This window comes from Zootoca vivipara, chromosome 1, assembly GCF_965207765.1.
Source record: "Zootoca vivipara chromosome 1, rZooViv2.hap1.1, whole genome shotgun sequence".
NCBI classification, from domain to species: domain Eukaryota; kingdom Metazoa; phylum Chordata; class Lepidosauria; order Squamata; family Lacertidae; genus Zootoca; species Zootoca vivipara.
Window position 1 is genome coordinate 2,298,131 of NC_142582.1, and position 21,305 is coordinate 2,319,435.

The following is a 21,305-nucleotide window of genomic DNA, read 5'->3' on the forward strand; positions in this document are numbered from 1 at the left end:
GGCTCTTCCTTAGTACTTGGGCATCTAATTTATGGGGCCATGTCTCTTTAAAACTAGCATTAAACCATACAAGTAACAATTGAAGGTTAGGAAGGGTTAGGGCATTATGTCCAGATTAGTTTTATCAGATGACCTGCAGCAGAGGTTATATAAAAATGCCTTTAAGTGCCTTAATTAAAACAGAGGCCAGAACCAGTCTAAACGCTCAACCTCCAGTTATATTCACTAATTATAAAGCCACATGCCACAAAATGACAAACGATTTTTAGCTGCATTATAACATCACATGAAAAGAATACCTTGTCAGCACTGCTCTTAATACGCTGCCTGAGGAATGTGAATATGTCCTGAAAGATTTCATCGTTTTCTACAGAGCTTTAATCTATTTCTAATTATTCTTGAAAATTAACACACTGGGGGGCATTACAGTGAGCTTAACCTCTTCCATACCTGTCAGGGGGACTCCTTACAGGGACCCTCCCCCAGTCATCCTGACCTGCACTTCACCCAGTGACAGCGCAAGCAGCGGGTCAGGAGGAGGGAATGAGGAATGGAGTGGAGAGCATGCTCCAGCTGAAGGACTGGAGAAGGAATACAGCCCCTTCCAGCGCCCGAATTGAGGCGCGTGCCCACATGCAGGGCTAGGGGGAGGCGCTTTGGGGTGCCCAGGCTTTTATGCTGGTCCAAGACGCGGAAGAAGCCATTGCCGGGTTCTGAATCGGACTAGACAGTCATGTTTTCTGATATCTCTGCACTGTAAATAATATGCACAATAAAACCCTGAAAGACAGAACGGACTGGAGCGTCTTTACTCAAGAGTAGCTGCAACAATCCCCTGAGAATACCAATACAATTATCCTTCTCTTCTACATTTACTGAGGTTTCTTTTCTTCTTTTGGTATGCCATAAACTTCTTATTAACTGAGAAAATAACAGGTTTTCATGGGAAATGGATGTGCAAAAACTTGCTTCTATAAGACAGCTTTATTCCACTTTTTCCGATTTAGGTCTCAGAGGCTAAAATTCTGCTGGATATTGTGCATTTCAGAATACAGCTTTTGGTGCAGAATCTATTGCTACCTAGAGGTTTTATACCCCAATTACCCACCATCATTCCTCAGCTCATAAGCTCACAGTGAAAAGAAATAGCCAATGAGCCAAGATTTAGTGGCGCATTCTGACATGGACTACAAGCACTCTGCAGATCAATTGCCCATTGAAGAGCACTATATCATTTGCACAGTGTATCTTGCTTGTTATGAACATGCAGAGTTTTGCTTTCTTCAATGCAGGGGACTTCCAGGAAACAAACTCTGCCTGTTGATTTATTTATTTTTTAAACCATTTTGTCCCTGATACCTCAGTGTTCAGTTAAAATTATAGCATTTGATTGGCATACTGAAGCACCTAGGAAAAACTAACCCCCCCCCTCAGGGTGGAAAACTGAATCTGATTGGCAGGCTGGATCCTTGATTCCTCCGCCTCCTGTGGGCCAACCCGACTGATATTGGGTGACCTGTTCTCCTTTGCCTGCTTGGTTTGAAATCACACAGGGCAGGGAGAGAACTGTGCCTTTGCCTTTGCAAATGCCCATGGCCAGCTGCTCATCAGCACATCACCAAGAATCAGGTGACTTGTAAAGGCCCAGGGCTCTGCAAGGGCTGCCAAGTGGGGCTACAGGACCTGCAAACCTCGCTTTCAGCTGAGCTGCATCTTTACCAATACCAGAACTTCCTGCTGATTGAGATCAAGCTGGCGCCTTCACCGTATTCTTTCTGACATCTGTTTAGTCAAGCCCACCAAGATGCATAGAAGGTTGGGGTGATTTTAATCTGTTGTGTTGTAATTTCCCCCCTGATTTTATGACTGTTGTTTTTTAACCACTCTGAGGGTTGTTGTTGTTGTTTTTTTTACTATCAAGCAGTGTATAAATTTTATTAAATAAATAAAATAGATAAATAAAGTCACACTGGCAGCTGGACAAGAAAGCTCTCTGGAGCGTGATTAAATCAGCTGTGGCTGCTGCCATATATAATGTTCATTTATTTAGGAATTTTATATTGCTCATCATTTTTGTATGTGACATAGTGTATCTTGATTTCAGTAAGACTTTTGATACTATTGCAAGGATGCTGGGTAAAATGTGGGCTGGATGAGGTAACTGTTAGATGATTGATTTACTGAACCCCAAGAGGACTCACTAATGGTTCCTCGTCGTCCTGGGGAAAAGTGACAAGTGTTTCAGGGTTCCGTCCTTGGCCCGTTGTTATTCAACGTCTTTATAAACAACTTGGATGAAGGAATTGAGTGGATGCTAATCAAATTTGCAAATGACACCAAACTGGGAGGGGTAGCTAATGCTGCAGAATATAGAATTGGGATTCAAAATTACCTTTGCTCCATACTCAAACTCTAGACATCTACAGAATGCACACCTTTAATACACTCTCTATTTGTTGCTCAGCCACAGCAACCTTTTCTTTCTTTCCTAAACTAGAGGATGGCAAAACACAGATGATGGTCCATTGGTGAATCACTAACCAGCTTCTGGTGGACCACCTAACATGTGCTGTTTGCTGGAATTCTTGCAAATAACGATGAACTAGTTGGACCTTCCTCTAATTCAGAATGGCAATTCTTATGTTCCTTAGCAAGAGTGCACACACAGAGCCACACTTTTTAAAATTTCAAAAATAATATGATTAAATAATAAGATAGGTTCGTTAACACACATTGATAGATGAGAGACTGAAATCAGTCTACCTTTCTCTTAAACCACAAAGTCTTCAGCAAGTGTCTGATTGGCAGACGTGTGGGAATTGGAGATGAAGAAGGTACATGTGATGTTTCTGAATGTGTTGTTCAGCTCTAATGATCAGCTTTAATAGTCCTTATGGCTTACCACAAAGGGAACTGGATCTCAGCAGGAGAGATGGTTCTCAGTCCCAGCTGCTCCTGCTATATATTTGAAAGTGAAGCTCTGCCCTTGGACTTCTCACTATTTGTGAGAAGCACTTAACAATATACTTAAACTGCCTTGAGTTTGAGCCTGTTGCTGAATATAGCTGTGAGAGCACCTGTATTTATTTAGTAAGACATAAGATGTCACACTGTAATAAAATGAAACTGTCTTGTCATTCTTTAAAGAGTTATAGATTGCTATTGAGAAGCAAACAGAACACACTCTTTCTGGGACAATAAATATGCCTCTTAGCATCTAGTCTGATTTATTCTTGTAGGTGCAAGGGAAAAAATCCTGTCACGAAGAGGAAGATAGTAAGTGGATTTACAATAATCCAAGAGTTGTCCCAAGGTCAGCAAACTTTTCCTTATTCTAGCTGAAGGTATTTTCAAAAGAACATATACTTTTCCAGAAAGAAAGTCCCACAGGAGTGGTTAGCCTGCAAAGTGAATGTTCCCATTGCTGCTCCCTATCTTTTTCACTCATCCCCACCCCCGCATTGTCCCTTACTGCATGGAGGAGGAAAAATAAAGGTACTTTCATTTGAATGCAGGGTCTGTTGAAAACCATAGGATTTGTTTCCAAATAATGTATAGTTCAGCTCCTTGTGAATATGGAGCCACATAATAGTTCATTACTTTATAATGATCCGGTTTGGCAATCTCAAGCAGTGTGTGTCTTGTGAAGTTTCATGTCCATTATTGGTTTAAAACTATAGGTCAGAATGACAAAGATGTTGAGAGATTAACATGTGTGATAGTTATCATGTTGAATTCGCAGGAGAGGAGGGTCAAATACCTTCACCACAAAACCACTTAGTTTCCCCTCTGGAATTTTAATGCTGCACCAATCAGATAAGGATTCCTAAAGGAAATAATGTAATAAGATTATTTCCAAAGCTATCAACAAGAAACTCTAGCATTTTCAAATGAACATGTACAATGTGATAAGCCATGATACTACCTAAAATATTATGCAGAAAAGGATTACTCATTAGATCTTGTGCATTTTTCATGATAGGCAAAGCTGGATGAGATAGGGATGGCTTGTGATCTCGGTTAAAGAGCAAGGTGAAAAGTAAAGGTAAAGGACCCCTGGAGGGTTCAGTCCAGTCAAAGGTGACCATTGGGTTGTGGTGCTCATCTCGCTTTCAGACTGAGGGAGCCAGCGTTTGCCCACAGGCAGCTTTCCGGATCATGTGGCCAACATGACTAAACTGCTTCTGGCGCAATGGGACACCATGACGAGTGCCAGAGCTCATGGAAACACCGTTTACCTTCCCGTCACAGCAGTACCCATTTATCTACTTGCACTGGTGTGCTTTCGAACTGCTAGGTTGGCAGGAGCTGGGACAGAGCAACGGGAGCTCACCCCGTCGTGGGGATTCATACTGGATGAGCAAGCCCAAGAGGCTCAGTGGTTTAGACCAGTGTTTCCCAACCAGTGTGCCTCCAGATGTTTTGGGACTACAACTCCCATCATCCCTAGCTAGCAAGACCAGTGGTCAGGAATGATGGGAGTTGTAGTCCCAAAACATCTGGAGGCACACTAGTTGGGAAACACTGGTTTAGACTACAGTGCCACCCACTGTGAGCAGGCAAGCGGGTAAGACCAGTGTTGTCTAGGAATGGGCCGTGTGATGGTTTAAGTTGATAGAACTTTGTTAACAGCCACAATCCAACAAATAGTAAGCAGCATTTAAACCCCTATAAACCATGGCTTGGTTCCTGAAATTCGCCGAGCAGAACCACCCTCACTGAAGGAAGTGAAGAAAGGCCATTTTCCCCAATCCCCCTTCTTCCTACAGCCCCTCAGGGCCACTAACCATCTGCTCAGGAAGGACAGATCTGAAGCATAGTTAGCACTAAAGTGGGAAGGATGCAGGGAGAATGATTTGGGATGGTTGAATATTGTCTTCTGCCTTCCACTGGAACAAAGGCGCAACCAAAGAGAAGGGCAACTTAAGACTCAAGCCAATGGGCCTTAAGGACCTGTGCTATTCTATGAACATAACTTGTTTTAATGCTGCATTTTAATTTGCTGTATTGCCCTGCATACCTGAAGGAGCGTCTCCACTGCCATCACTCAGCCCAGGGAACCGGGCAGAGGGCCTTCTCAGTGGTGGTGCTTGCCCTGTGGAACATCCTCCCATCAGATGTCAGGGAGATAAAAAACTATAGAAATTTTAGAAGACTTCTGAATGCAGCCCTGTATAGGGAAGTTTTAAATAATTTATGTTTTACTGTGTTTTTAATATTTTGTTAATAATAACAACAACCTTATGGTGGAGGGCGGGTAATAAAATGAAATAATAATCAGAACCATATTGAATTGTGGCCAGAACAAGTTGTCAGTGTTAACTTTTGCAGGAGGTAGACTGAAGTCTGCAAAGTATGCTTTGCTCAGTAGTGTTAATGGTGATAAAGGCAGTTAAAAGCAACTCATATTTATGACCAATCAAATATTACCAATTTCTGAGCAGAGGAAAGGACTGAACAACTGCACCTGAAGCATGGTGGTATATTACTGGTTTCTGAAACACTCTGTAAGTGTACCCACTGTGCCAGTGAGCTTGACTTAAAATTAGAATCATAGAATTAAGGCGTTGGAAGGGACCCTGAGGGTCATCTAGTCCAACCTCCTGCAATGCAGGAATCTCAACTAAACCATCCATGACAGATGACCATCCAACTTCTGCTTAAAAACCTCCAAGGAAGGAGAGTTCACCACCTCCTGAGGGAGTCCACTCAACTGTCATACAGCTCTTACCATCAGAAAGTAATCTCCAAAATGTCCCTTATTCTCTCACCCATTACTCAGACTGAACTAACTACTAGCTCAGAATGGTGACATGTTGAAGTCATATAATCAAAGATGCAGAATGGTTTGGTTAACAGGTTTAACATACACAAGTTACTAAGATTGCCATGGTGTCATATGACAAATCTCATGTTCCCCAGCCTTTAACCTTTCCATGTCAATTGATCTGGAGAACATTTTCTGTGAGGTAGAATAAATGTCAGACAAAATAAGATTGGAGCCCACAGTCTCCAGGAATGCAGCTGAGTGCCGTGGCAACTTTGCTATTGTGTTTCCCATACAACCGAGTCAAACTGCTCCAAAGTAATCATGCATCTTTTATTACTAGTTCTGTAACCACAATGGAGTTTTGAGGTTTGGAGTGGAATTGTTATAGGATATATAGGAGAAAGAATAAATTAGCCAAGAATGAACTAAATGGAGAGGGAAACACAGTGTATATAATTTGAGACCTGGTTTAGATCACAAAGATAAAAGCTAAAACCAAGCGCTTCCAAAAATGGGCACCACTCTTGCACAAATATTTCAAGAATGCCAAATAAAACATCCTGCTTTTAATTAAATCAAATGTCTCTCCCATTTTGCTTATGCCCTCTGGATTGGTTAGGGGTTTCCACCTGGAAAAAGTGAAGTGCCAAGGACAGATGCATCCCATATATACACACTGGTTCAATCGAAATTTATGTGAATTACAAAAGCATCTGGCAAATACACGTAACAGCTAATTCCCTAGTTATTATTGCATATTGTGGAAAGATTCCAAATTCCATGCCTCCACTCCTATGTGAAAACATGTAGTCTATGTATATCTTAAGAAGTGTGGGCAAAATTTTCATATTCCTGCTGTACATACCATGCATAATCCTCACTACAAATGTATTGCACTTCTGTGTTCAGCTCTATAATTTTCCTTAGACTGAATATATGTGTTTATTTCAGAGTGGAACCTGCAATGTACCTGCATCTCTAGATGACATGAGAAAGAAAGCTCTTATACAGATGCAGAGTGAAGATTAGTTTAAAAGTAAAAAAATCACATTCCAAATCTCAATTGGATATTGCAAATTTGAATTTGGAGTGAAATTACTGGGGAAATGATCAAATTATGAATAATTGTGGATATTAGTTTGAGCTCTAAATTGTATGAAATGTGTACTATCCCATTCCCGAGCTGATAGCAAAGGACAGCTTCTTTACTGGCACAATCTGTTTAGCTTCGCTCATGGTAAGTGAAACTTTTATATATGAAATGAGGGTTGTCCTAAAATACTTAAAATATGGCGTGGTGCTATGTAGCTTTGTCAGCAGCTCTGAGATCTTAAATCTTGGGAACACGCGGCTGATGTTTAAATTTATTTTTATGTACTCTTTACAAGGGATCACATTTCTATAGTTCATGCCAGAGCAATTCCCTCCTCACAGGTATATTTAATGATGGAAATAAGTGAAAAGACAACAATAATAAAAAAGGCATACAGTCAAACCTTGGTTCTTGAATGACTTAGTTCTCTTGGGCCATCCCTGCACTATACATTTAAAGCAGGATCATACCGCTTGAGGAGTCATGGCTTCCCCCCAAAGTACTGGGAACTGTGTTTTTTTTAAGGGTCCTGAGTGTTGTTATTCCCTTCACAGAACTACAATTTCCAGAGTGGCTTAATGTTTAAGAGAACTCTTTTTATGAAACTACCTTGATATAAGCTCTTACTGAAGGGGGCTCAGTTGAGAAGTTGTATTTGCAGAGTACATTTAGCCATCATTTTAAATTTATATGCAAGCAAAAGGCTCTGCACAATTGTAATCACAGCCAAAAATAATAATGAGCAGATGTCTTCCAAAACAGTGTTAGAGCACAAACAAACAAGCATTTGTGCATACCCACAGACCCACAGTAAATGGTTTGCATGAATCCAGAGCATTGCCAAGTCACAAAAGCCATGTTTTTAATGGAATCATTTCATCCTGAATTTTCAGCTTTCCTCACATGGGCGAATGCATAAATCTGTTTGCTTTTCATGCATTTTTCATACTTTCAGTGCAGTAATACTGTTTAAGCAATTTGTAAGACCTGTCCAAATATCAGCCTTAGTTCCCCATCTGAAAAATGTGGAACATTTAGGAACCTGCCTCACAGGTTTGTTTTGAGCATAAATGAAATATTCTCTGTAATTTGTTTTCAGAAATGGAAACTGCTATGAAATGATGTATAATATTATATATTGTTTGTAACTATTGTACTGTCCTGGTTTATGCATTTCTTAGCCACCCGCCAGGCTCCTCATGGGACACACATATATATGACAGGATATAAGAAAGCAATTGTAATTATAATGCAACATTTTATCCAACAGAGAATAGATAGGGATAAGTGGTCTTTCAAAATTTATTTTAGAGATTTCTTGGATCAATAATCTTAATTGAGAATCATAGAATCATAGAGTTGGAAGAGACCACAAGGGCCATCCAGTCCAACCCCCTGCCAAGCAGGAAACACCATCAAAGCATTCCTGACAGAAGGCTGTCAAGCCTCTGCTTAAAGACCTCCAAAGAAAAACATTTAATGAAATCATACTGCTTTCTCACTCATTCTGCTCCTGATTCCTTTGTTACGGAAGTGGTGAAAAGGCGGCTAGATCGTCTTAATGAAGATCTACAGAGAGAGGCAGAATTGGCCAAAGATCAAGCTTTTCCATTCCGTTATGGCCACATGCCCAATCCTGCTGAGGAGAAAGAAAGCAGCCGTGTGTCAAGAAGTGTGAGAGATTTCTTTCAAAAATGTTTGACACAAATGCTGAAGCATTATTTGTGTGAGAACCATTCTGGTGCTCCTGCCCAATTCGTCTGAGATTTCAAAGGGAAACTTTCTTCCCTCTGCCACACTCCCGCACAGGCCAGGGAGAAACCATTTGCTCTGTCTGTGACAAACTGGCAAATTCCTCCTGTTGGTCTTCTTGATCTATCGAGCGCCTACCCCTGGTGCTACTCCAAGGTTTGGAGGACTTCAGGATCATGGGTGGAAGCCATTCTGCCCTGATGCATCCCAGCTTTCGTAAACATGCCTCTGAAAGGAATCCTGGTACGCTGCCAGCTCAACCTCCTGATGAACAGCTGCTGGGCTGTTTGGAGGGGGTTTTAAACCCTGCTGACGAAGACACCTCCTGCTGGCCCAGCTCTGGGCAGGGTGGGGGTGGGGAGAGAAGCTTTAGGTTGATTTCCCCAAAGCCCAGAAGATACAGGGAAGGAGGTGTTTCTGTTTGTCTTTAAGTCTTTGAACATACCTAGCTGGTGATTATATTGTTGTGATGGATGAGGCACATACTCGCCCCTGGAGAGCTGCCCTGCTTATTAGTTGCACAGGAGTAGCTGCCCCCAGGCCCAGGCATTCCCTAATTCCATTTCAGGTCCACTCCAAAGGTAAGCAGGGGTGGACACTCCTTTAGTTCACTCATAATTGGCAGCTGGACTTAAAAGCCTTGGATTCCTAGTCACCTCTTAAAACAGGGATGGGGAACCTCAGGCCTTTCTAGGGGCCAAATGCAGCCCCCCCCCAGGCTCCTCTAACTGGCCCTGGAGATTCCCTCCCCCAGACCACATCTCATTCCTAGCCACATCCCTCTCTCCAGATCATATCCCTCACTAACTCTGTTTTGCACTCCCCATGAGCATGTTCACCTGGCTGCAATGCGCCCTTGACCTGTGATAATGAATGGATGATCGAGAGGTGGGTAGACATTAGCCTAGCGAACAAATATAAATGCTACATTTGCTGCTCCACCAACCTTTGCCTCTGGCCCACCCACCATTGGCATGTGGCCCCTGGAAGGTTGCCTAGAAAGGAAGGTGCCCTTGGGCTGAAAAGGAGCCCCCACCCCTGTATTTAAAGGGATTAGAATAATAGCATTGTAGAAGGGATCCTGGGGTCTTAAATGGAACATCTATGGCAGACAGCCATCCAACCTCTGCTTTAAAAACCTCCAAAGAAGAAAAGTCCACCACCCCACTGCTGAAAAGGTCTTACTGACAAAAAGTTCTTCCTGATGTTTTGTCAGATCTCCTTTCTTGAAACTTGAAGCCATGGGTTTGAGTCCTACCCTCCAGAGAAGAAAACAAGCTTATTCCTTCCTCCATGGAACAGCCCTTTAGATATTAGAAGATGGCTATAATACCTCCCCTCGGTTTGCTCTTTTCCAGGCTAAATATACCAAGCTCCTTCAACTATTCCTCATAAAACCTGGTCTCCAAACTCTTGATCCTCTTAGTCGCCCTCCTCTGCACATGTTCCAGCTTGTCAACATCCTTCTTAAATTGTGGTGCCCAGAACTGGACACAGTATTCCAGGTGTGGTCTGACCAAGGCATTAAGGGATGCACTCAGCCACCTGTAATCTCTCTCAAATAAAGGATTTATTTTGGCAGAGGGGCGAGGAACAGATGTGAATTTACTACAGCCAGTTCAAAGTTTTAATCAGAACTTCGTGGAACTTTGTACATTTGAATAAGAATGCAGTGGACAAAGACACCTTCTTCAAGACTGACTTGCACAAATGAAGGTGCAAAGGGCCAGGCTTCACCTCAGAGCTGCAGAGTGCAGTATTTTAAAACCAATACAGGGAGGTTGCACTCCTCTAACATAGCTGCCAAGTTTTCCCTTTTCTCACAAGGAAGCCTATTCAGCATAAGGGAATTTCCCTTAAAAAAAGGAAGAACTTGGCAGCTATGTCCTCTAAATGCTATAGAGTTCTATAGAGTGCAATTAGCATTCTAAGTTATAGAGTTTCATAGAGGGCAGCAATAGGTAATTTGGATGGATCTGAGTAGCAGCAGAGAAGGGGTGATGCAAAGTTAGTCATATAAGAAAATAGCTGCTTCCGCTCTGATTTCTGTTTGTCGCAATCAGCACTGTCCCCCTTTTCCTACAGTTTGATTTCCACCAAATTCTATCAGTAGTATTCAACTAACTTCCCCACCCCTTTCTTTACCCTACATGAAACCAGTGCCCTCCCCAGATCTGCTTGGGAGGCTTAGAATGTTTTGTTGCACAAGGAGAAATCCTCAAGCTGATGGATCACACACCTTAGCAGTACACTGAAAACAAAACCCTAGGTTATTCTTCATGCTTTTTGCTATTTAACATAATTTACATAATTATTCATGTAAGTTACAGATTTAATGTAATTAATGACACAATCATTTCCACACCATTCATTTCAGTGCAAAGGAAACACAATTTAAATGGAAAGATGTAATCAATTGTGTGTTTTTTGCATACCAAAAACAATAACAGGCACAAATACCAATTGACATTAATTGGGCAGATTGTTGTTCCAGATATGAGATAAATAAGTAAACATTGCCAATTCCAACTTCTGTTTTCATTTTCATATGAATTCTCCAGCATCCCTAGCAAGACACACATTTCTCAGAATTAAGCAATCAAGTTATTCCCACTGTTATTTCTTCAGCCACCATCTCCTTAAGTAAAAGCTTTGTGGAGCAGGAGGAGAATCAGCCACACGCCTCTCCTGCAGCTCCAGGACTTAGCTCTGGGCAGGACTTCAAGAACTTTCAAGCCTTTCTTTTGTCTGCTAGGAAACCATCTGAAAGCGATTTTTAAAAAATCTGCTTCTTAAAAGAAGTCATTTGGAAACACATGTGATGCCGTGCAGAGAAGTAAGTATGCAAGTCTTTTAAAAATAGCATGGAATAAAGCTGGAATTTCATCTGTAGAAACATTTATACAAGAATAATCAATGACAGCTACAAGTTCTATCTGTTCTAGTTAATAGTTTGGCTAAATGGCAAAGAAGCCAAAACAGTGGTTATTCTGAAGTTGCCCCTGCTTGTTACTTTTTCTGGGTGAATTAATTCAGAGAGGGTTGGGCCACAATGCAATGGAGCGGCCGAGTTCTCACAAGCAGCAGGTGGAGCTGTTTCAGGTCTGTCCCACTTCAGACTGCAGGTGGGCCTTGAATGTTCTCACCATATCTGCTGTACTGCTCAGAATACATGTAAATTATAAGCATCCAGCTTTCTAAAACTATGATGTTTTCGTTAGTCCACAATAGGAATGGCGCCAGAAGTCTTTGGTGTACAATTCAGAATATGTAATTATGTCAACACTGAAGCAGAGCCACGTATTTGGGATCAGAGAAGCCTGAGATGTGAAATGAAGATTTCCTGCAACCACAGTCACCCCTAAGGTGGTAGGCCCCCCCCCCCACTGCTCCTCCTGCTTTTCATAGCAATGGTGCGCGACAGTGGCAGACCCTCCACTTGGCTTTTGGGGGAAGGTAGTTTTCCTGTTTCTTAAGTATGATGATGATGATGATTTGTGTTTAGCTGTGGCAACCTCCCCACCCCTGCCCCTGCCTAATATTTATTTTATTTTGCAGACGTAACTGCCCAGGTTCTCTGCCTCCTCCCTTTCTGCATGGCTCTGGTTAGGGAGGTGGTGGAGATCCTCATGGGGCAGGGGGTGGCTGATAGCGCTGCTTGCCACAGCTGCCAGTGCTGGGCACAGGTCACCCCAAAACACAGAGCACAGGGGGGTTGCCCTTATTCACCTCCCCCACCCTGCCTGTAACAGTGAAGCCCCAGCCCCTTCCCATACACCTGGGACTTGGGTACAAGGCAGCCTTTCCACAGCTTCCTCTGCGTGTCTGGAAGCATCTTGTCTTGTCTTTTCAGTCCTGGCTCACAAACTCATCTCTTTGCAAACAACGTGGGCTCTTCCTCTCCTCGTGGCTCCTTGTTAGCCAGCTTCCCCAAGCTCTTGCTCACATCCACATCCTTCCACAGCTAAACATTTCACTTGCATCCAAGATGTGGATGGAGGAGATGGAGGCGCCTTCTGGGGGATGGATTGTGACATATGCAATTCCTTACCAAAATCTTCCAACTGGACAGGCCTAGAAAAATTGTTAATTTGTTTTGAAATGAATCTTTGTCTGGAATATTATTGAAATATTGGCATTTCTTGAAATGATAGTACTGTGCTATCATGATCCTTCATATTTGTGGGAGTTTTTGTGTTTTGTTTTGTTTCATATATTGTGTGCTGCCTTGAACACAAATCCTTCTGTGGAGACAAAAGGCACATAGGAAAAAAATTAAAATCTTACCTAATCTATATATATATAAATGTAGGCATTGTGCACGCAGAGGTCACAGCCTTTCTCCATAACCACTGAACCAAATTGCATCAAATTAGGACAAATCGTACCTTGCCCATCAGTGAGGGATCTGGCATAACCCCCCCCAAAAGCACAGCTTTCATACCTTAAATAATGATTAAACACAAAAAAGGCGGAGCACAAATTAGACATCACCAGCAAAAGCTCTGAAGCCTCCAGCAGCAACCAGTAGAACACTGTCACCAGCAAAAGCTCTGAAGGGCGGCGCCAGATAATGACATCATCAACCAAGCAACTGAAACCACCAAGGCGGCCATTACCAAACCGCTAGGCCCCTGCCAGGCTGCCGGGCCCCCCACTAGGCCCGGGGGGGGAGGGTGAGCGCCCAAATTGCAGGCTGCAGCATGGCCTTTGTTTTATGTAGGCCTCTAGGCCCCTGCCAGGCTGCCAGGCCCCCACTAGGCCTGGGAGAGGAGAGGGAAGTGGTGGGGGGAGAGGGACAAAACAATTAAAAAAAACCCCAAACAAAACATACAAAGTACACAACAACACATACCAAAATCTCTAAAACCACACACCACACCAACTACCCACACTACAAATACACCACAAACACACCACACCCACATCTTAAACCCTACCCACTTCTGACCCACAAACAAAAAACACCCTACAAAACTAAACAAAATACCACCTTCATAAAGAAAGCTCTTTAAAAAAACACCATAAAAAACCCATTAAGCCACATCTATCTATCTATCTATCTATCTATCTATCTATCTATCTATATGTAACAACTGTATGCGGGAAAGGAGGAATCACAGGAATAAACTGAGGGTGGGGGGAGGAAGGGGCAGGAAACGTCATGAATCAGAACAGGGTGGGGGAAATCATACTTCTTAAAATGCACCATGAATACAAGCACAAAGTTGAAACATCTGGAAAAGCATATTACATCAAAACACTAATCAAAAACAAGTTATGCAACCATTACCATTCAAAACACAAATGACATCAATTATCCCCCCCCCCACAAAAAAACCACAACAACGCGTGGCCGGGTCAGCTAGTCTAAAATAAAATCTTACCTTTATTAGGCAGAAAATGTGTGACTCTCTTTGGGGTTTGTATGTGACACTCTTGGGAGTCTTCCTTTTCATTTTGAAGAGGCTCTGAAGTCAGAATGCATCCTGCAACTAAGTTATTTCAGAAGGTCACGGTGAGAGCTGCCTAGCAGAACCATCTGTCTTAAAAGAAATGTGAGATTACAACATACTGTCTTCATTCCTCTTTCCCATATTTTTCGGTGAGAGCTTAATAGCCAAGTAAGAACAGGCATCCTCTCCAAGAGAGCACCAGAACAGTGTGCCAGTAAACAGAATTCTAACTGCAAGCCAGAACTCTTTGTGGATTAGTCACCCATGAGGTGATCATGGGCAAATGCTAGAGTCAGTTTTGAGCAGGATTGCCCAAATATGCAGCAAGCTGCTTCAGGTGGTAGGATTTTTTTAGGGGAATAAATGAAGGAAGAAAAGAGAAAAGGAGGGAGGGGAAAGGGGATGAAGGTGAACTTGGAGGGGTTGCAAGAACAAGAGCAGGAGGGAGGGGAACTGAGGTTAAGACGAAAGTGGAAGTACAGAAGGGGTTTCAGAATAGAAATGGTGGAAGGTGAAAAGGGGCACATTCGCAGCTGCAATGTGCGGGAGCTGTCCATGGGAGTGGCCTGTGTGCCAGGGAGGTTACACAAAGGAAGGGGGAGGCATGGTGAAAACAGGTGAAAAGAAGGGCTATTGAATAAAAGAGGCAAGCGGCTTCATAAATGGGCATAGGAAGGTGAAATGAAAGCTTTGGAGATGCATGGGGGCAGGAAGTGGAGGCTGGAGGAGGTCAAGTTCCCACACGATGTGACAAGAGCATCCCATGCTTTCTGGAGCCATTGCTTCAAGAGGGCCTTGCTCCCCAAGCAAGGCAGAGAGCTTAGAAGCCCCCTTTTGCACCAGGTTTTCCCAGTGCAAGGAGGACCCTTACCAAGGCAAGGAGGGTTGATTCAGTACCCTGTTGCTCCAGCAGATGACATCATTGCTCCTGGTCTGGGGTGGGGGACCCTAAACTGCTCTCTCCCTTCCCATGCATCTCTGCTCCACGGCAACACTGATCCCAGGACAGGGATAATGAACAGGAATGTCACCAGCAGGGATGTTGTAGCCCATCTTCGTCAAGAAGATGTTCCCAGTATTCTAATGCACACTTGACCTTGTCACTATACAGACAAATACAGAACTGGAGCTCAAGAACAGTTTGCATACTCACTACTTCATAAACCTTCATAGAACTACTTCTTTGGGAGACTAAGTTTGCAATTGTAACTTCATTTTACTGGGCGTATGCCCCATTGAATTGAACTGGATTTATTTCTGAGTAGACATGCACTGTGATGCTCTGAAGTAACCCTTCCCTCCAAACCAGAAAGGGATGCAAAGAATCTCATAGCGGGGGAGGGGGGAGTCTTAAATTTTCTTTCTCAAACCTGTAGCATTCTGAAAAGGGCACACTTTTACTGTTGGAATTAATAATGATCACTAGACAAAATTCACTTAGATGATATGAATGAGCCTATTTCTCAAAGATTAATCATGGACCCAGTTTAAAAAAGGATCATTCAGGTAGTTTCTGTCAGCTGTCAGAAGAGCCCCAGGCTCTCATAATACTAGACATTCTTGCAATGAGCTATGAGATGGTTTTGATGCTTGGATGAAGGCATATAAACCACAGGCTGGAAAGATTATAGGTGCATGCGAAGAAACCAAAATCTCCATACTGATGATGCATGAATAGGAGAATAGTGATAGAACAGAAAAAATTACTGAAGGAAAGATAAATCATAATATATTGCCAGATTTAAGAGGTAAAAATTAACCTGCCACAAATATGTTTCAGCCTCTGACTTCTGTGCAGGATGGGTTGCAAGAGAAATACCATGCAGAGATTCATATTTCAGAGAGCTAATAACAAGCACCTTGCTTTAAGAGAGCATTAGAGGTCAAGTCACATTTTTCAAACATCAAAAAGGAATGGCATGACTCAAAAGATTAATAATAGCCTAGGAAGGGTTTTGCTGGTAGGTTGTGACTTGCTCAGCCCTGTTCTGCTTCTGCCTGGGTCAAACTAGGCCAGCTTGCAACACACGGTGTGAAATGCTGAGAGACTTTTACTCCCAACTCTTGTGGCACATCTGCCCACTATTTCCAATGGCAATGGCTGGGTCAACTGAATTCTGGGTGGGCCAGCAGGCAGCGTGATCCCCATGGACATAGTGCTTTATGGAGTGGGGATGATGGGAGTTATAGTCTAACAACATCTGGGGATCCAAACTTGAGAAAGGCTGGTGTAGGCTATAATTCTGGAGGAGGGGGGGGAATGTTTTCCTTCAGTATTTCAAGCCTTCCGAAGGCACTTCAGTATCTTAAACTTAAATACTGTGCACAAATCTCTTGGAAATGGGTCCCAGTGAATTCAGCTGACATTCCTTCTGAATAAATATTATAGGGCTGCCCCTAACCAAGTAGCTTTGAGGAGTTTCAATGCTTCATGAACATAATCTACTGAGGGAGAATAAAGGACAGTGCTCATAGGAATTCTTTGAGATCTTATGACCACCATCATGCACCAGAAAAATCACAATTTGGGGGCATTTTTGTAAAAAAAAAGAAACAACACAAAACAGCTCAACAACTTTTTGGGTGTCCTGGTTTTTATTTTTTGAAATATGGCAACCCTATCATTATTATTCCTCTTCATGGATCACTGCCTTGTTGCGGCGAAGGGGCTCAAATAACTCCAAGAAGCTATGAGCTATGCCGCGCAGGGCCACCCAAGACGGACAGGTCATAGCCGAGAGTTTAGACTAAATGTGATCCACCTGGAGAAGGAACTGGCAAACCATTCCAGTATTTTGCCAAGAAAACTCCATGGACATAAAAAAGGAGAAGCTTTGAGAAGTGAGAGTTTTCAAGGCATGCTCTGGTTCATGGGGTCACGGAGAGTCAAACATGACTAAGACGACTGAACAACAACAACATCATCATCATCATCATCATTATTACATTTATATTCCACCCTTCCTCCAAGGAGCTCAAGGTGGTGTAATTGGTTCTCCCCCTCTCTATTTCCTCCTCACAAAAGCCATATGAGGTAGGTTAGGCTCAGATGCAGTGACTGGCCCAATGTCACCCAGTGAGTTTCATGGCTGAGTGGGAATTTGAACCCTGGTCACATAGGAGTTTTAGTCTCCTACGACCAGTACAGGCACCCACCTCAGGTGGCAGGAGCCACAGGACATCAAATCCCAATGTAGATCTTTATTTCCTCATTGTTCCTAATGTAGGTCTTCATTACCACCTCCTTTCCTGGCAAGGAAGGAGCCACCATTTTGTGGTTTACCTCAGGCACTGAAATATATTGGGCTGGCCCTGGTTTCTCCTCCCATGGGCCATCAACCTCATTATTCTCTGGCCTTCATATATTTTAGGTTGGGGTGTTTTAGAAGCAGGAATTATTTGTGGTAGGTTTTTGTATATTTGACTGGAGTTCTGGGCCTACTGGTAGTAAAGGTCTGCTTGAATCACAGGTAGAATAAAAGTTATAAATGTGAATCAATTTCTTATTTTGTTATGTACTGTAATAATAGAATTAGGGGTTATTCAATGAAATTAACATAGAATTGATTTAAGACAAAAGGCAATATTCAGCTAAATAATTGAGCGAACAGAACAACTTCCACTTGCACAACAGGACTCCCACTGCCACACAGGCCCTGCCCTGTCCCCAAATCTGCTCCAAAGGGTTGAGGGAACCTCCAAAACAGATTTAGGGTGCAGGGGGGCAGAGAGGAGGGGAAGTTCTGTTGCACAAACAAAAGTCATTCCACTCATGCAATTATTTTGCTGAAATAACAATAGCAATAGTAATAGGCAAACATAAGAATTGCAGGATAAGGATTGGAATAAAGAGTTGGAAGATAATAACTTCAGCCACTGTTTGGTAGAAGAACCAAATTTGATACACCACTACTCCTTTATTTGGCTTCCACATAAAACCATTTCGAAAACTTGACCTGATACAATAAGGTAATGGAAAATCAAGGAATCTCATTAATGGAAGGAGTGACTTAAGCATATCACCATGGAAACCCCAGGATGTCATAGGACAGCCAGCCAGCCATAATTTCAGTACTACTACTTTTTGCTTTATCAGGTAAAGCAGAAACACTGAACACTGAATTGCTTCAAAAGTTTCAGTCAATTTTATTTTGGAGATTCTCAAATATCTTCATTTTAAGAACATTTTCAGGCTTCAAAGACTGAGTCTGAAAATCCAAAAGTAAAATAAATATGCAGGTTACCAAAAATTGGTTTTCACATTTCCGTGGGGGAAACAAGTTCTCACCAAAACCCAATACCAAGTGTCAGTTTGGGAAACAGTATTTAGTGTGTGATTCTTGTAGGAACCAAGAAAAGTAAATTCATTTGCAATAATTCTTAAGTAAAATCAAAGTACAGTGGTACCTCGGTTTATGAACACAATTGGTTCCGTAAGTCTGTTCATAAACTGAAGCGTTCATAAACTGAAGCGAACTTTCCCATTGAAAGTAATGGAAAGTGGATTAATCCGTTCCAGACGGGTCCGCGGAGTACTCAACCTGAAGTGTACTTAACCCGAAGCATGGGCGTAATTGGTTCCAGAAGTCTGTTCATAAACTGAAGCGTTCATAAACTGAAGCGAACTTTCCCATTGAAAGTAATGGAAAGTGAATTAATCCGTTCCAGATGGGTCCACGGCGTGTTCATAAACCAAGGTTCCACTGTATGCAAACAATGAAAAGATTTGCATCCAAATTTTAGTACTAGAATATTCATTATAACTTAAACACATAAACAAATGCAATCAGATTGATTATTTACACCCCAGTTTAAACTGTCAACATTAAGTATATGAGGAAGGGGGCGAGGATAGAGCCTGAGAACTTTGTGACATGAACAGTCTCTTCTCGCATCCTACGAGAGTCACTCAGACCCCTTTTTAACATGCTGTGTGATTTTGTTGTTGTGGTAAATTCATTGAAAACGTGTTTTTTTTCAGATGTGCCGATATATGATAGAAGAAGTACACAAGTGTCTGTCAAGGGGGAAACAAAGAAAGAAAAGAAAACAGCAAGTTGTAGGCCACCATTGCTGGCCACTTGAATAGGGGTCCTGTGCTTGACAGAACAGTGAATCTGAACAAAACCGGAGTCAGCTATTTGTCAAGTGCAAAGATGCACAAAAGTTGTGAGAACATGGGTCTTTCTTTAAAAATGTGCCAGAGACTTCTTTGTACTGCCGGTTCGAGACCCCTGATGGATTGTTGCACTGTGAGTGGTGCATTGTATGTGGCAATAAAGAGACGTCTGGTCAGTTCTCTTTCTGAAAGAAAGCTCTAACTCAGCTTAAATAAATTGATCAATCCCTTGTATTTTTAGAGATTTGCTTATTGTCACTGGATTTGAGTATTGCTTTCTCTTTCCTGAATTTATCATGTAAGAAGCCTTTTTACTTGGTATGGTTGGGGAAGAAATTCCCAAAAAGGATGTTACTTTCTTTTTGTATGCCACAACAGCAGCAATATTAATAGCACAATATTGGAAGAAACAAGAATTGCCAAGTATAGAAGAATGGCAAATGAAGATGGTGGACTTTATGGAACTTGCTGAACTGACTGGGAGACTCCGGGACCAGAAGGAAGAGACGGTGGAAGAAGATTGGAAGAAGTTTAAAGTTTCTTTAGAAAAATGTTGTAGTTTAAAATATTAGGATCTCTTTGGAAGAGAAATTTAGGCTGTAGGATTAGAAGCTGATGTTAGTATAAGAGGTAAGATGAATATATGTAAGTGTTAAGATGTTAGGAATTTATAGTAGTGTTTAAGTTTTAGGAAATGTTTAAAATTATTATCTATGAAACTGCTAAAGATGAATAGAAATGAAAATCAGATAGGGGGGACTTGGGGAAGCCTTTCATTCAGATATATAGTACACATTTAACATTCCAATAACCCAGGCCATTCAACAGAACTGCATTTTCCTTTTTCCTTTTGTAAACGTTATTTGGAACCTGAACGTCCGACGCGGCTTTCATGGCTTCTGATTGGCCTTGGTTTCTGAATGTTTTGGAAGTTGAACGGACTTCTGGAACTGATGCCGTTCAACTTCCGAGGTAAACACTGTAATTTCAAATCCAGCAGTGAAAATCCACCTCTTTCTTTAACACCTCTTAATAATTTATACTTAACCTGCCAGATAAATCTAGAAACATCTTTTTGCCATTGTTTGACGTGTCCCGCTCCGCTGGCTATGGGTATTGTTTGAAATAAATGTATTGCCATTCTTGGCAATACATTCATTTTCATTTCTGGAATTCTTCTCCATAGTGATAAATCCATCCTTCCTCAAATATCCATATTTTTCTTTATTTCTTTCCAGGTTGTTACATAATTATCCTTAAGGATATTTTTATTCTTAGCTGTCAACCAAACCCCCAAGTATTTCACCTTTTTTCAATTGTCAGTTGTGTTGCTAGTTGTAGCTCATATTTATATTGTTCTGTCATATTTTTACCAATACTTTCATTTTGTTTTTATTTAACTTAAATCCCGCTACCTGGCCAAACTCAGATATCTTATCCAGTAGCCTTGGTATACTCACCAGTGGGCCTTCTACTGTTATTACAAGGTCATCTGCAAATGCTCTCGGTTTGTATGCTTTGCACCCAAGTGTTATACCTCTTATTTGTTCATCGGATCTTACATTCCTTGCCAGAGTTTCTAATACTAAAATAAACAATAATGGTGACAGGGGGCAGCCCTATCTTGTCCCTTTTGTAATTTTACATTTTTCTGATATTACATTATTCACTATCAACATTGCCTGCTGTTCTGTATAAATTGCATCCATTCCCCTTTGGAAATAATTCTCCAAAATTCATCATCTCCAGTTTTTTTCATAAAGGTCCATGACACATTATCAAAGGGGGGGGCGGGCGTCAGTGGTTACTTTCACTTCTGAAACTGCCTTTACTGGTGGAAAATACATTTAAAATAACCATCTTAAAATGATTATACCTTTGATCTTTTTCTTTTCTTTTTTTGTGAGTATTAACTGGAGGATTTAACCACTTTTAGTGGGTGGAATAACTGAAACTTGCACACCATTGGTAACTTTGAGACAGAAGGATTTTTAGATACTTTGCAAACAATTTGGATTAGACTTGGGAAGAAGTCAAAGAGAAAGTTAGATTTGATTTCCTTTGTTTTTACTACCTTCTCCCCGCATTTCATTATGGGGGGAATTACTGGAAAAC

The 21,305-nt window shown here is 41.8% G+C and overlaps 2 long non-coding RNA genes across 2 annotated transcripts; one reads left to right on the plus strand and one right to left on the minus strand.

The window, feature by feature from the left end:
• Nucleotides 1–10,173: 10,173 nt before the first annotated feature.
• On the plus strand, nucleotides 10,174–20,834 carry LOC148687451 (uncharacterized). Its single transcript, XR_015948783.1, has 2 exons — nucleotides 10,174–11,451; nucleotides 19,053–20,834. It is a non-coding gene; the product is annotated as an uncharacterized LOC148687451 (long non-coding RNA).
• On the minus strand, nucleotides 10,927–14,318 carry LOC148687452 (uncharacterized). Its single transcript, XR_015948777.1, has 2 exons — nucleotides 14,003–14,318; nucleotides 10,927–12,859 (listed from the first exon to the last, which is right to left on the minus strand). It is a non-coding gene; the product is annotated as an uncharacterized LOC148687452 (long non-coding RNA).
• Nucleotides 20,835–21,305: the final 471 nt, after the last annotated feature.